The sequence below is a fragment of the Amborella trichopoda genome, chromosome 10 (genome assembly GCF_054954075.1).
Source record: "Amborella trichopoda isolate Santa Cruz 75 chromosome 10, AtrichopodaSantaCruz75HAP2 v2.0, whole genome shotgun sequence".
In the NCBI taxonomy this organism is placed as follows: Eukaryota; Viridiplantae; Streptophyta; class Magnoliopsida; order Amborellales; family Amborellaceae; genus Amborella; species Amborella trichopoda.
This window is the reverse complement of record NC_142345.1, coordinates 40,345,203-40,361,865: the sequence shown is the minus strand read 5'-3', so window position 1 is coordinate 40,361,865 and position 16,663 is coordinate 40,345,203. Positions and strand designations below refer to the sequence as shown.

Here is a 16,663-nt window from a genome sequence, read left to right as displayed (position 1 = left end):
TTATATATTTATATTTATATTATCATTTATATAATATTATATTACCTTATATTACATATTTGTATATTTTATTAATGTAATTTGTTTTATATAATATATCTTTGTTATATATACTTATATTTATGATATTATATTATATATTTTTTTGAAAGTAATATATATATATATATATATATATATATATATATATATATATAATGGGATTGCATACAATGAGACCATTTACTTTTGGTATAAAGAGGTCACAATTACTTATAACCATCCGATGTGAAGTCTGATAGCTTGGGTGTGTCACAAAGTTCGAGAAAAATTCTTTTGAACTTTGAGCTTAGTCAATGAAAAAAATGCAGCCACCCAATTTCAATTCCAATGGTCGAGACTAATTGTGACCATCTTGTACCAAAGGTAAATGGTCTCATTATATACTCTCCCATTTATTATAATATATAACATATAAATATCATATATTATCATAAATATTATATTATATATTATATGTAATAAAAATATACATTCATAAAATATATATATATATATATTACATTATATTATATATTATATTATGCTATATATAATATATTTATATTTATATTATTAATATATATTTGTTATCAAATGCATTACCCAGGACTTTCTTAACATTCCAGTAGGTTATCAAACACAGTATCCAGAACTTATTTAAACCTTCTAGAACAAAACATTCAACTTTCAAAGAAAGAATAACTTATTTTTTCCAAGGAACCTTCTGAAAGAAATCTTTCAGGAAATCAAACACGCCCTTAGGCTGCATTTGTTTGCTGGAAGATAAGCGTTCCCTGGAAATATGAAGTTCTTCTTTGATGAGAAGTGGAATGTTATCTTCTGGAAGGTTTAAAGAAGTAAGAGACCTAAGTTTGATAACCTACCGGAATGTTAAGAAAGTTCTAGGTACCTGTGTCTGATTACTTGCTGGAATGTTGAGGAAGTTCTGGGTATCTATGTTTGATTCATCCTATAATTTTTGAACTGGGGACCTATCAATAACCCAGTTTGAACCATTTGTTCATTTTTAGTGATATGGGGCTGATATGTCATGTATGAAGGAGATAATTATGATGTTCCTAATCTTCAACATGTGATGTAGTGCACAACAAGTCTGTTGTAATTATGACATTCCTAATCTCCCAAAAAGTATCCCTTCCTAATATGGCTTTTATATAATACGTGGCATTGAAAGGAGGATGACAAAAACACATGCATTACACTCCACTAAAGAGCTTAACCGAATATAGCCATCACAATATACACAAACATTGCATGTCCCTTGTCACAAACCAATGTCAAAGGCTTAAGTCAGATTCCTAGCAATGAAAAAGCATATTCATCGACTCACAAGCCCAAATGAGAATCCTAATATGTTCAAAGCACCAAAAAAGAGAAAAAGATAGGTGTGTTTTAACTATTTTGTAACAGCATGTTTTTGAGGCCTAGAGCAACAAACATCGCCAATGTGTAAATGACAAAACCCACATATCCACATGCCAAGGTATCATCAGCCCATGTGGACCCAGCATTTTTTTACCATCAATAATATAAAAATTAATGAAAAACTAAAATATGGACTATGGAAAAGCATTGACGCATATCAAACAAGGAAGAGAGCAAATCTAGAACTATAGTCATGGAAGACAAAAATGGGAAATAAGCATGTACATATCAACAGATAAGAAGTCTAAGAACAAAATCAATTAACATAACAAAGAATATATATATATATATATATATATAGTATGAGCATCCTAACATAACCCATATATATATGGGTGTGGTTTGATGTTCAAATGCAGCAGGAAACACTCTAGTTTAGCAAAGTTTTTGGATTAATGCATTGTATTTAACCTAATTGAGATCATGAAATATTTCTATAATTGTCTATGAAGGTTGATTGATCACTCTCATTACAAAACTAAAAAGCCTGGACTCATATTCAAAATTGACTGGGAAAAGACATACGACCACGTAGATTGGTCAATCCTAGACCAAACCCTAAATAGGATGGGTTTTGGAGAGAGATGGAGGAAGTGGATGAAAGGGTGCTACTCTAGCCCTTTCTTCTCCGTTCTAGTGAACGGCCCTCCTAAAGGTTTCTTCCCTGTGTCTAGGGGCCTCAGACAAGGAGACCCCCTCTCCCATTCCTTTTCACTATAGTGGGAGAGGTGTTCAGCCAATCCTTATCCAGACTCTTCCAGGCTGGATTACTCTCTGGATTCAAAACAAGCACAACAGGGCCTTCAGTGTCTCACTTGCAATATGCAGATGACACTCTAGTATTTCTTGACGCAAATAAGAGAGAGGTCCAGAACCTAAAACTCGTCCAGAACCTAAACTCTTCCTTACTTGTTTTGAAGTGGCCATAGGTTTTAAGGTCAACATGGCTAAGTCTAAAATGATTGGAGTTGGCCTTATTTCCTCCCAAACTAGGTCCTTTATACAGGATTGCGAGTGCGTAGTGGAAGACCTCCCAACCACTTACCTAGGGCTTCCTTTAAGCCTTGGAAAAACAAAAAAACAGATGTGGGCCCAGGTCATTGATAGAATCGACAGAAGACTCGCTGGCTGGAAAGGGCGTTATTTATCTAGACAAGGAAGATGCACTCTCATCAAAGCATCTTTACTTCATGTCAATCTATCAAATCCCAGCTTCAGTATCCAAAAGAATAGAACAGCTCATGAGAAACTTCCTATGGTCAGGCTCAGATGATTCAAAAAAATTCACTTAGTCTCTTGGGAAAGGATTTGCACGCACAAATCGAAGGGAGGTTTGGGTATAAGAAACCTAAGAGAAGAAAATAGGGCTCTTCTGGGGAAATGGTGGTGGAGGTTGGTCAACCACGATAATCAACTTTGGACCCAGGTACTTAGAAGCAAATACAAAATTCCTACTCATAAGTGGCTTCCTGAGAGCTACTCGGCCTCTTCAGGATCTGCTATTTGGAAAGCTCTGTTATCCATTCTCCCACGGTTCAAAACTTATATAAGGTTCCATGCGAGAGGAGGAAGCAGGGAGAGGTTCTGGGAGGACCTATGGCTTGGAGTACCACCTGTCAAAGACAAATTCCCTCCCTTTATGCCTTAACTGGTAGGAAAGGGTCCACAATAGAGGAAGAAATGAGCCTCCCTAGCAATAGCAGGACATGGAACCCATCTTTTAGAAGGTCACTTACTGACGATGAAGTCCCCCACTTCTCCATTCTCAACGTCGACCTTCACGGAGTTTTCCTACCACAGTCAGGGAGAGATTTAATGATTTGGACACCTTCCTCCACAGGGAGGTTCTCAGTAACCTCTTTCTACTCAGTTTTGGTGGAAGGGAACATTAGGGAAGACTCATCAAGGAAAGCGTGGGAGTCTATCGCCTCACTAAGAGCTAAATTCTTCCAATGGTTAGCAATCCAAGGAAAACCCCTCACCATTGACAACCTCCAGAAAAGAGGATTCCAATTCCCTAACAGGTGTATTATGTGCCTTAAAGAAGAAGAAATTGTCTCGCGTCTGCTATTACATTGCGTATATGCTTACACAGTTTGGAGTAAAATTGTTCAGATTTTCAAACTCTCCTGGGTGGTTCCACCGTCTATCTCATCCCTGATTACCCAAACCTTTGGAAACAGATGGAGGAAACCCGGGAAACCCTATGGAAAGCTTCGCTGGCTGCCACTCTGTTGCATATCTGGGTGGAAAGAAGCTCTAGGATCTTCCTAGGTAAAAAAAACACTACCCAAACACTATTCCAAAAAATAACATCCTCAGTAATTTTTTGGGCCTCTCACCACAAACTCTTCATCGACGTTTCAGCCTCCTCTTTCTTAAGAGAATGGGACAATCTGCTCTCCCTAAGCCATCTAGGAGAGTACCCACTCCTCGATGGATCCCTCCCCCAGAGGGATAGGTAAAGCATAATTTTGATGGATGCTCTTTAGGAAACCCCGGCCCGGCTGGAATCTGGGGAGTATTCAAAAATCATGAAGGAGAGGTCCTTCTCACCTATTCAGAAAGCATAGGATCCAAAGACTCACAAACAGTAGAAGCCTTGGCCCTGCTAACAGAAATCAAGCTTTTCAACAACATATGGGGTAGAATTTTACAGATAGAAGAAGATGCCAAGAACATCATCAAGTGGGGCTCTGGAAATAGAGAACCACCGTGGTACCTGAGTCATATTTTTGATGAGATCGAATACCTATGCAGGGACTTGGAAGTAACGTGGAGGCACACTCGAAGAACCGCAAACAAAGAAGCAGATGCACTCGCTAGAGAAGCGGCCTGGCTTCTTATCTCATAGGAAGCTTAATCGGTGTAAAAGGGCATATTTACTTGTCCTTTCTGTCTCTTGGTTGCTTTTCTCTTACTCCTGCCTGTCTTTGTCCTCAAGCACTTATATAAGCCCCACTATTCTGTAAGCTCTCTCCTCTGCCTTCTATCCGTTCTTGTATATGGGCATTCATATAAGCCCTCTCTCTGCTGCTAGCCTGATCGTTGTAGAGTGATTTTAGAAGCGATTGTAGGTCCGCTTCTCAGGGACCATGATACCATTGAGGATCCGCTTGTAGGCCTCACAGTATATACTTACTCTTGTACTTCTCTCTCTTTAATGCTAAGTTAACTTCTATAAAAAAAAAAGGTTGATTGATCAAAGATGATGTTTTGCATCTAGAGTTGTCAGTCGATGTGATCAGAACACCATAGAACATTTGCAGTGTCAACAGACTGTGAAGCTGATGGTTTCTTTGCTTTGGTCATACATTTTCAGCAAAGAAAACTACATGATCTGATGCTAGATGATGTAAGACATTATTGGTTGTTTGGGATGATCAATTGAACAAAGTTTTAGATGAAACACATGGAGCAATTCCATCGAATACGCCCATTCATGCGGCTGATTACAGAAAACAGCATGATCGTAGAATTGTGATCAAGTTCTTTGCTCATGGTCTGACTAAACGAATGGGAAATCACTTGCTACTGATCCGTATTCATAATGTGATACTTTCAAGATGAGTTAGAGAGAGAAATATGGATTTCATATCTGTTATTACGAGATGTTTACTGCTGGATTATATGGTTTTTGGTATAGTATACAAGTAACAGTAACCCCATTAAGCATAAGTCTTAATGCTTGCAAACAATGTTACTTCTCTCTGCTTACACTTATTACTGAAAAACCAACATCATAAGCAATTTACTATCATTGAAAAATCAAAGAAAATTATCCATAAACTTGATTTAATGAGAAGAAGTCTTGGAATACAATAATATACACAATAAACATTACCAACAGTGTATATGAACTATAGAAAAGCAATGACGCATAATAATGAATCGTTTACTGAAGTAAATGTAACAAACTATGATGCATATACAAAAAGGCATTGATCTATAACAATCAATCTCAAAAATAGTTCTGCAACTAATATTATTCAGTACACTCATATACAAAATTCAAGGAAGGAAAAGAATTATGTGTATCCTCGAATGGGATTTACTGCATGACCAAAAACAGCCAAATTCGCCACCCTAAATTACCATGACAAGTGATGCGCCAAATTCGCCACCCTAAATTACCATGACAAATGATGCGCCCCCATTCAACCCAATTTGCATCAAATAGGTCACCATTAACAAAACAACATAGATTTCCAAAAACAAATAAACGTTCAACAACGGAGCCAAATCAAAATTTTAATCGCTCACCAAAGGCATGTAAGCCCCACAGAGGGAAAAGAAATAACAAAAAGGAAGGCAAATAATTCATTTAATTAAAAAATTAGACTACCCCGTACCAGGCACCCCATTCAAGCCTAACAAACGCACGAGCATAATAGGCAACAAAAGAAGTTTTCTGAGACTACTTGCGTTTTCCAAAAGTAAATTAAAAGAAAAGAGAAATTTCTTCTTTTTTTTTAAAACGAAAACAGGTATTCCTGGACAGATGGAAATAAAATAAAAGACCTAATATTAATTTCTAGGTAACAAAATTAACAAAACAAAATAAAAAATCCCAAATTTAATCTCTTGGTAACAGAATTTTAAAATTAAATTTACACAAAATAACACAAAAGGTATCTGAGAAGGAGGGTCTCAATACAAATTGAAATTTCATAATAGAATTGATCTATATCAAGAGGAGACAAAAACAAATAGAATCAAATACGATACCAGAGAAACTAAGAGAGAGAAGGAAGCCCTAAATGTAAGTTTTAAAGGGAAGGAACAATCGAAAAAAATAAAAAAATAACAAGCAATGTCACCTTTCTCTTCCTTAGTCTCCTTGTTCTCGCCTAAACTCTTCTATCTTTGCCGGATTTTCAAGAACCAGAGAGAGAGTGAGAAGAGAGGGGAAGCGCAGGACTAGAAGCGTCCAAAGCATATGACCAATGAAAAGAACTTGGATGTGTTTCTACGAGTCAGAAAACCCGTACATACGCGGGCCCGCTTAAACCTATTGTAAAAATTGATTTTTAATCCAAAATTTTTGGGATATTAAGATGAATATGAAAATAGGAAAAATTTTAGGAAAAATATTTCATCCGGGCTGGACTGCATCTATCTTAAAGATAGATGCAAGTAGGTGTTACATCCAAAACAACGAAAACTAATTGTCCACAAATTTTTTTACTGGAAGCATAGAAAGCTTGCCCTAAAGCATAGAAGTTATATCCTCCTACCATCTAGCCGTCCAATTTTGATCAAGGGTGCCACTTACCTTTTGATCTTAGATCCGACGTCTCAAAGTATTTTATTTTTAGATTTTTGTATAAATTGTATGAATATAAAATTTGGTACATACCATCTTTTCATTGCGGCACACCTATAAAAAATATTAAAAATAATTTTTCGATAAAATATAATAACCAAAATACCCTTTGAATCTTTCAAAGGTATTTTGGTCATTTTATTTTATTGAAATATTTTTTTTATATTTTTCGCTATTGCAAATTTAATAGATTAATGAATGTCCCAATTTTGCTCTCAAAATAGTTAATAGAAAAAAATTAAAAATAAAATAATATAGAGACTTGATATTGTGATTGAGGCAATCTTAATCATCCATTTTATGTATCAAAATAGTTAATAGAAAAAAAATTAAAAATAAAATAATGTAGAAACGTGATATTGTGATTGAGGCAATCTTAATCATCCATTCAAAATAGAGGGTTGGATAAGGGAAAATATAGAACTTCCATATTGTAATTGTAGTGGAAGCATAGAAATCTTGCCCTTATTACTTTTAGCTTTAAAAATTTATTTATTTATTCATATTTAACAAATGGGTCCAAAATTTTAATATTTAAAGTGTAATTTTTTTAAGGAAACATTGTACACCGTCAAAATTCATTGTAGCCAAGTGCGTTTCTTACAACATCCATCAACGTTAGTGAGAGAACGGGCCCTTGCACTCCTGATTCACAAATAACTTCCCAAAAGAATTTAGTATAATAAAATAAGGGTAATAATCTTTCGGGATCCTGCCACACCTTGTAGCATAGGACCCCTAAGGATCACCGTTAGAACTACATCTCAATCTTATAGACAAAGATTGAGATATACCAACCCAATAAAAAGAGATAAACATAGAGATTGAGAGCATCTCTAACCTTCTTCTTTGCATCAGAGGATGAAAACTCTACAAAAAAAGCCCTAAAATTTAAAATTTATAGAAAAAACCCTAAAATTTCATAGAGAGAAATATTGAGAAATACAAAGAGAGATTGAAAAACACTGCCCCAGTAAAAACGAGATACATACATACAATTTTATAGGGAGCGATTGAGACATACAACCCAAAAAAGAGATAATAGAGAGAGATTGAAACATACCAACACAAACAAGAGATAAAGAGAGAGATTGAGAGATGCCTTACAGAAATACCTACCCCAATAAAAACAAGAAATAAATATACAAATATAGAGGGATTGAAAAATACCTACCCCCAATAAAAGTGAGATCTAGAGAGAGATTGAGAAATACAGAGAAAAATTCATAGATTGAGAGATTGAGAAATACAAAGATATAGCATACCTGTTTTTTTGTTCTTCAACCTTTCTCTGAGACCTTAGGATATTGCGAGAGAGAGAAAGAGGTGTTCTCACAGCATCATCTATTTTTGTCCTCCAAAATTATCTAGGGGCCGCTTGGATAGGAAGAAATTAGAAAGACTAAGCAAGATGGGAGAGAGGGAGAAGAAAGACAAGATGTAACCAGTGGGCTAGAGAGAGAAAAAAAAAGGGGCAAGGACCAAGAGCAGCAAGAGAGCTGGAGCTTTTGAGAAACAAATAACCCACTTTGATCCCAAGATTGAGATGTAGATCTAACGGTGATCCTTAGGGGTCATATGCTACAAGGTGTGGCAGGGTCCCATAAAATCATTACTTATATATATAACTTGGTTGGAGTTGGTATACAGATGCATCCGTAGCTGTAGAGGTATGGTGCACCTTCAAATTTTATCGTGGCATATAATTTTGATGTAAATTGTTCTTAGGATTATTTCAAAATCTATTTTTATATTTAATTATAAAATTTTAAATTTAAAAAATGGTTAAAATCAAGTAGATCTATAAACATATGAAAATCTTGAAAATGGACGGTGTAGATAATATATTGTAAAATGTACTATTTTTGAGACTTAAAATCTTTTTATTTTTCATGGTCATACATCTTGACATCGAGATGATCAATTAAAGGGTCTTTCAACATTAAAACTACCTTTTCTGATGGATTTTTGAGGTGCATCCGTAGTTCCACATTATAACGTTGCATCCTTATATAAACTTTTTCCATATAACTTATACTCTAACTAATAACTTTAAAAAGTTGATTAATAAATCTATTGATTTAAAAACATAATAGTTATTACCTACAAACCTAAAATATAGTCGGGCAAGACCACAATAAAAAAATTTATTTTTCTTCTATTACGCGATTAAAGCATAAAGTCCCCACATTTATATATAATACATATGTCTTTTAAAATCTACGATAAAACAATATATCCAAATCTAATAAATTTTTTACTTCTTTAGGATAAGTTTCACACAAGCTGAGCAGGTAGCTCAACACAATGTCAACACAAAAATAACACCTTATACTGCCATAAAATTAAAAGAAAACAAAATGACAATATAATATAACAATACCGTAATAAAGAACTTCCAGTTTACAACTTCTCAGCAATCCAACGCACATGGATATAAACTCTTGATTTGAACTCTTTTAAAATAAATTAGGATATTTTCTATGCATGGGATAAATTCACATAAGCTGTACAGGTAGCACAACACAAAAATGACACATTATATTGCTGTAAATTAATTAAAAATAAATTAATAATATAGTCTAACAATACCATAATAAAGAACGTCCAGTTTACAACTTCTAATCTATCCAACGCACATACCCCTTTGAACTCGATAATGAAACAATATGCCCAATTTATATAAACTTCACATACATTTTAATTGCTTTAAATAAATTTCGCACAAGCTGACGGGACAACGAAACATAATGCCACAAAAAAAAATAACGCACTGCACTACTCTAAGGAATAATTTACATGAGATTATTACTACTTTAAAATAGTTTTAAGACAAATTGAGCGGTTAGCACGACATAGTGCTAGCACAAAAATGACTAGTTGAATTGTCATAAACAGTAATTTATTTTTATGAAAATTTATAAAAGTAGTATTGGATTTTTTAAAGTAACTTATTCTATCCTAAATCAATGAATTAGTTAGTCAACAGTGTATAGCTAATCTATTCAATACAATTTTTACTAAAAATGCAGGTTTTTAAATCATGCATAAAACATGCCAGTCCACAAAATTCTAGTAATTTACTCTTCAATGTTTTTTTGTTAACCTAAAAAAAAATTAAACAAAACCATAGATCATGATTAGAGATAGAAAAAACCTATTTGGATAGAGAAAAGCTCATAGAGTGACATTGCAGTTGAAAACAATGTATATAGTTATAGAGAGACGACTTAGATAGAGAAAACACATGTTTAGCGACAAAGGACTTAAATAAATGACATGTTCAGGATGTAGTTTGAGAGAGAAAATATATAGTTAGAGAATTAACTAATATGGATTGAATTCATATCACGTGCTCTAGTATATCTAACATGTTTCATTATCCATTTAGAGTACAAAAGGCATAGTTCTCTATGCAATCTCTCCATATATTAACACGTAACATATAAATCAATCACATTTTTCTTTTTCTTTTTTTCAGTGGGGATATAGTCTCCTATTCTTCTTAGAAATGGAACTCAAGACATCACATAATAAGAATGAAATTCAAGACATCACAGTGTGGTGCTCCACTAAGGGTGGCAACGGGTCGGGTATGGTTTGGGTCGGCTGGACCCAGACCCGGACTTGAATAGTATTTCGCTAGTTCTAGACCTGGACCCGACTTGTTGGGTCCAAAAGTTGCACCCATACCCATACCCGTCGGGTCTTAGGTTTGGTCGGGTCCATTGCCACCTTTACTATGAGCTTCTTTTTTGTTTTTTTTGTTTACTCTTTTTTTACAATCATATACCCATACTATTGGCAACAATGTCACAATCACCCGTCATTAGATTTCAAGTCATCTGATTATCGTTTAATAGCTAAAGATGACTATAAGTTCTTATTGTATACGATCCTTAATACACCCAACAAATAGGGATTGAAGTTGTTTTTTTTTTTTGACAAATTTTACTACTTTTATTGAGTACTATAGAAAAGAAATTACATTATTAGAGATAACAAGATAAGATAAAGAAGCACCACCCTTTGCCTGTGCATCAACCACAGACTTCGCTTCATGCTAAACGTGAGAAAAAGAGACCGACATGGATGATACCAGATCCATAATCTGCAACCATAAAGGCCGAAGTTCCCATGGGACACACTGTTCCTTATTACGCCACCTTATTGCATTCGAAGGGTTCCCTTCAATCCAACAACTATTACTATAATTCATGTCAATAACAATCTTCAAACCATTAAGTACCGCACTAAGCTCAGCATAGTTGGCGATCACACAACCTATCAGGCCAGCGTAAGAAAAGAGGATGTTACCATACCAGTCATGCTGCACTCCACCAATTCCGGCTAAACCAGGGTTACCAAAAAAGCTCCCATCAAAATTGAGTTTCAAACTACCAACAGGAGTCGCACTCCAGATACATCTCGGCTACTTCTAACACAACCAAGATGAAAAAGATTGCGTAAGTTAGTTATGACATCTACCTTAGAGATACCCCATCCCTCTTTTAACACTAATAGCCATGACCAAATTGAAAGTTTAATATAATGAATTAATCTACCAAATGACATAGAGATCTCATCAATGGTCCTTCTATTTCTTTATTTCCAAACCTCCCACAGTATGATGCCTTTAGATATCCTCCAAATAGTCTTACCCACCTTAGGCAGATGAGATAAGGTAAATTGAGAAACTATCCCCTCCATAGATTGGGGAAGAACCAAATTTATACCTATAACACCAAACATCCAACACCAGATTCTAATTGTGAAAGAGCAATGGATAAAGATATGAGCCCCTTATTCACCATTAGATTTGCACAATAAACACACATTCGGCTAAACTTTACCCATTTATATCAAATTATCAATGGTCAAAACCTTATTTATAGCAACCAACCAGATAAAAACTTGAACTTTGTGGGGTATTGGCCATTTCCAAACTTGAGCAATATGAGGACACGACCATCTCCAACGATCGTGAAAAAGAAGATTGGAACATGATTTAACGGTGAAAACACCATCACTCTCGATCTCCCATACCATCTCATCCTCCGCATTTTGCGAAATGTAGATCTTGTTCAGCAGTTCCATTAGTGCACACCATTACGAAAGTAGTGCGTTGTTCAACCGACTATAGGCCAAGAAAATATTCCAAGAAATATTTTGACTCCTTTTTACCACCTCACTAACTGACAAATTCGGTCTCGTAATGATCCCAAACAACTATGGGAAAATAGACTTCAGATGATACTTCCCAATCCACTTATGGTACCAGAAGAAAGTTTGACTGCCACAACCTAAGTTCCAACTGAAGTAACCTAGAATCATGGGTTTGACTGCCACAACCTAAGTTCCAACTAAAGTAACCTAGAATCATGGGCCTACAATTAACGATAGTCCTCCACATTTGAGAGGTATCCTTGCCTCTACCACCCCCAAGTCATACATCAAATCTATCCACACCATATTTGGACACAAGAACCTGATATTAGAGATGGTCCTTTAAATGGAGACTACGCCACCATCATTTGCACATCAGAGCTTGAATAACCAATTTAATATTCCGACTACCCAAACCACCTGCTTTCTTTGGGGTACACACTCTATCTCATCTAAGTAAATGAAATTTCATTATTTTACTACTGGAACCCAAAGAAAGTCTTGCATCATTTTTTCAATCTTTTTCGCAATTGAAGCAGGCATATTAATCAAGGACATCTGATATATTGAAAGATTGGCCAGACAAGATCTCAACAGAGTCACCCTTCCACCCAACGACAGATACTTATGCTTCCAGATATCAAGTTTGAGTTAGACTGTTTCAAGCACTATATCCCAGACAGCAATGTAGAGTCTTGAATCGGAAATAGGTAGACCAAGATAAGTGATAGGAAATGCACTTTACACCCCATAACACTAGCCAAATTACAATCAAATCCTTAGAAAAATTAATGCCAACCATAAGATATTTGATAAAAGTTACTTTAAAAGTCAAGTCTGACTTCACAAATTTCCAAAAATCTGGCAATATTCTTAACTTGAAGGTGATCAGCATCGTAAAAGATTAAGAGTATCATCTACGAATTGCAAATGAGAAATTAAAATACCAGAGTCTGCAATGTTGAAGCCCGCAAATTGACTCACTCTCTCCACCCTCTGCTTAACATCAAACTGAAACATTCAGCGCATATAGTAAATAATAAAGGAGAAAGAGAGTCCCCTTGACAAAGACCTCTATAAGCTTTGAAGAAACCAATCGAGCTTCCCTTAAATAACACCGAGAAGTGAGCAGATGAAAGGCATCCAAAAATCGAGCTCCTCTATCTTTCACCGAACCCCATAACTTTTAAAATTTTCGATTAAATTCCCATTCTACTCGATCATAGGCTTTTCCATGTCCAACTTAAACAAGATATCAAGATTCTTACTTAAGACTCTAGAATGAATACATGCTTGTGCTACAAGCACACTATCCGTAATTTGACGATCTTGGATCAAAGTAGATTGAATAGTATTTTATCTCTGATTGTTTATGGGAACATATCCGGTCCCACTGGACCCGGATCGAGACCTAAACCCAAATAATGTTCAGGTCCAAGTTTTGGTCATAGACCCGACCAGGTGAAGTGAGCAAATGAAAGGCATCAAAAAATCCACCTCCTCCATCTATCACCGAACCCCATAACTTTCAAAATTTGTGATTAAATTCCCCATTCTACTCAATCATCGGCTTTTTCCATGTTCAACTTAAACAAGATATCAGGTTCTTACTTACGACTCTAGAATGAATACATGCTTGTGCTACAAGCACACTGTCCGTAATTTGATGATCTTGGATCAATAGATTGAGTAGTATTTAATCTCCGATTGTTTACGGGTACAGATCGGGTCCCACCCGACCCGAATCGAGACCCAAACCCAAATAATGTTCAGGTCCAAGTTTTGGTCATAAACCCGACCAGATGAAGTGAGCAAATGAAAGGCATCAAAAAATCCACCTCCTCCATCTATCACCGAACCCCAAAACTTTCAAAATTTCTGATTAAATTCCCCATTTTACTCGATCATAGGCTTTTTCCATGTTCAACTTAAACAAGATATCAGGCTTCTTACTTACGACTCTAGAATGAACACATGCTTGTGCTACAAGCACACTGTCCGTAATTTGACGATCTTGGATCAAAGTAGATTGAGTAGTATTTTATCTCCGATTGTTTACGGGTACAGATCGGGTCCCACCGGACCCGGATCGAGACCTAGACCCAAATAATGTTCAGGTCCAAGTTTTGGTCATAGACCCGACCAGGTGAAGTGAGCAAATGAAAGACATCAAAAAATCCACCTCCTCCATCTATCACCGAACCCCATAACTTTCAAAATTTCTGATTAAATTCCCCATTCTACTCGATCATAGGCTTTTTCCATGTTCAACTTAAAAAAGATATCAGGCTTCTTACTTACGACTCTAGAATGAATACATGCTTGTACTACAAGCACACTGTCCGTAATTTGATGATCAAAGTAGATTGAGTAGTATTTTATCTCCAATTGTTTACGGGTACATATCGGTTCCCACCGGACCCTGACCGGGACCCGGACCCAAATAATGTTCAGGTCCAAGTTTTGGTCATAGACCCGACCAGGTGAAGTGAGCAAATGAAAGGCATCCAAAAATCCAGCTCCTCCATCTATCATCGAACCCCATAACTTTCAAAATTTCTGATTAAATTCCTCATTCTACTCAATCATAGGCTTTTTCCATGTCCAACTTAAACAAGATATCAGGTTTCTTACTTAAGACTCTAGAATGAATACATGCTTGTGCTACAAGCACACTGTCCGTAATTTGATGATCTTGGATCAAAGTAGATTGAGTAGTATTGTATCTCCAGTTGTTACGGGCACAGATCGGATCCCACCGGACCAGGACCGAGACCCAGACCCAAATAATGTTCAGGTTCCAGTTTTGGTCCTAGACCTGACCTGTCAGGTCCAAATGTTGGACCCATACTAGGACCTGTGTCGGGTATACCTAACAGGTCCCCGGTGGGGTATGGGTCTATTGCTAACCCTATGTCCCACAACCCTGACCACGGCCATGCTTATTAATTAAAGGCGTTGTGTATAGGTATCCAGTATTTGTTGAGAGTCTTAGACATAATGAAATATTTATTATAGGATAACTATGGATGCAACGTAGCGTATGATTATATCCATCCATCCATTTTCTGAATAGACGATGTGGGCATTTCAAGCGCATCTTCAAAAGGTACTGCCTATGTGCGCACTCTACTTTCTTCCATTTTTTTGTTTAGGTAATTCAATGTGAAAGACAAGCCCCTACCCATTTTTTCAATAGATTGGGGAGTTACATTTTGAAAGTGTTAATTGGGGATGTCAACTGTAGGAATGGATAATACAATGTGATAACTGGGTGTGGGGATGCTACCACCACGATCCCAGCCCCTTTCTTACTTTCCTCCATTTTAAATCGGAAAAGTATACAAGAAGACCGTAGAAAAGTGTTACCCACCTCTTAGCCTTTACATGTGAAACCAAGGTTTAAAAATTTGACGATCTAGCTATAATTTTTTAACTTGACGAACGGGATCTTCAAATCCGCAATTTGCTATAGTAGAATGGTCGAGTTGAAACGCTGAGCCAATTTTTAGGCTTTTTGACACTTTTTCTACGATATTTTGGCCTTTCCCGATGAATTATTGATTGAAATTATTGTAATTTAGCTATTAAACATGTTTAGGGAATAAAAAATTCATAAATAAAAAATTTCAATCGATTTTGTGTGCGGTCTTTTCATGATTTCTGAAAACTCCTCCATTTTATCTATTTAATATTTAATATCGAATCATTTTTGCTGCAATTTTGAGGTGTTTGCAAGAGAATCGATGCTTTTACATAATATGTGTGTTGACTTGTTTGATTTACAAAAGATTGTGGGTTTATTTTTGCTCGAAACGTTATTGGCTTACTGCTGAAAAACATAACCCCAACCCAAAATTAAAGATCCCAATCGATTTATAGCTTGTTTTAGATCAAATTGAGTGGTGGTTTTTTATCACCAAGGCTTCATATCTCAAACAAATTATGTAAATTTATTTATCATACAATACTTTTTTCTATGAATATTTTCTTGCTTGCATGTGATGAAAAGTTTAGGATTTTAAAAAAGGCTGCCATTTTATCGATTTAATCTTCGATATTAAACTATATTTGTTACAATTTGATGTGTTTAAAAGATAATCAAAGCCCTTATATGATATGTATATTAATTTGTTCGATCTACATACGTCAATCTTTACCCAAGATGTTACTACAGAAAAACAAGACCCCCCAATCAAAAATTGAAGATCGCGATCGATTTATAGCTCACTTTTTATCAAATTGAATTGTGCTTTTTTTATCACCCTTTATCTCTTAAATAGATTAGATAAATTTATTTATAATTTAGTAATTTTTTTCTATGAATTTTTTCTTGCTCGCATGTGATGAACAGTCTAGGGTTTTGAAAATATGCCATTTATGGATTTAATCTTCGATATCGAACCAATTTTGCTACAATTTAGAGCAATGGTTTAAAAAACGGATCGGTGACCCGGATTGGGCTTCCAAAAAACCGATCCGGATCGGCGAATCGACGATCTGGAATCGGGTGAATCGAAAAAAATAATTTAAAAAAAATCCCAAAAAATTATTAAAATTCATTATAAATATTGTTTTTTAAGAATTCAATAAGAAATGAGGGTACTCCATTAAGAATTTTCATGTTTTTGAATGAATATGCAAATATTGATATGTTCTTTCCCTGCATGAACCGCCATTCAGCATTTAATTTACATCACACAA

The 16,663-nt window shown here is 35.5% G+C and overlaps 1 protein-coding gene across 5 annotated transcripts in view; it reads right to left on the bottom strand.

The window, feature by feature from the left end:
* LOC18433992 (7-dehydrocholesterol reductase-like protein) overlaps positions 1 to 8,193 on the bottom strand; it is a 28,034-nt gene extending 19,841 nt beyond the window's left edge. For 2 of the 5 annotated variants that reach the window (XM_020666954.2, XM_011624953.3), the window contains exon 1: positions 8,059 to 8,193. The gene's annotated coding sequence lies outside the window, so the exon portion shown is untranslated. Of the gene's footprint in view, positions 1 to 6,287; positions 6,660 to 8,058 lie in introns of those variants that run through there. The other 3 variants (XM_011624952.3, XM_006844068.4, XM_088848899.1) reach the window with 3 other exon arrangements.
* Positions 8,194 to 16,663: the final 8,470 nt, after the last annotated feature.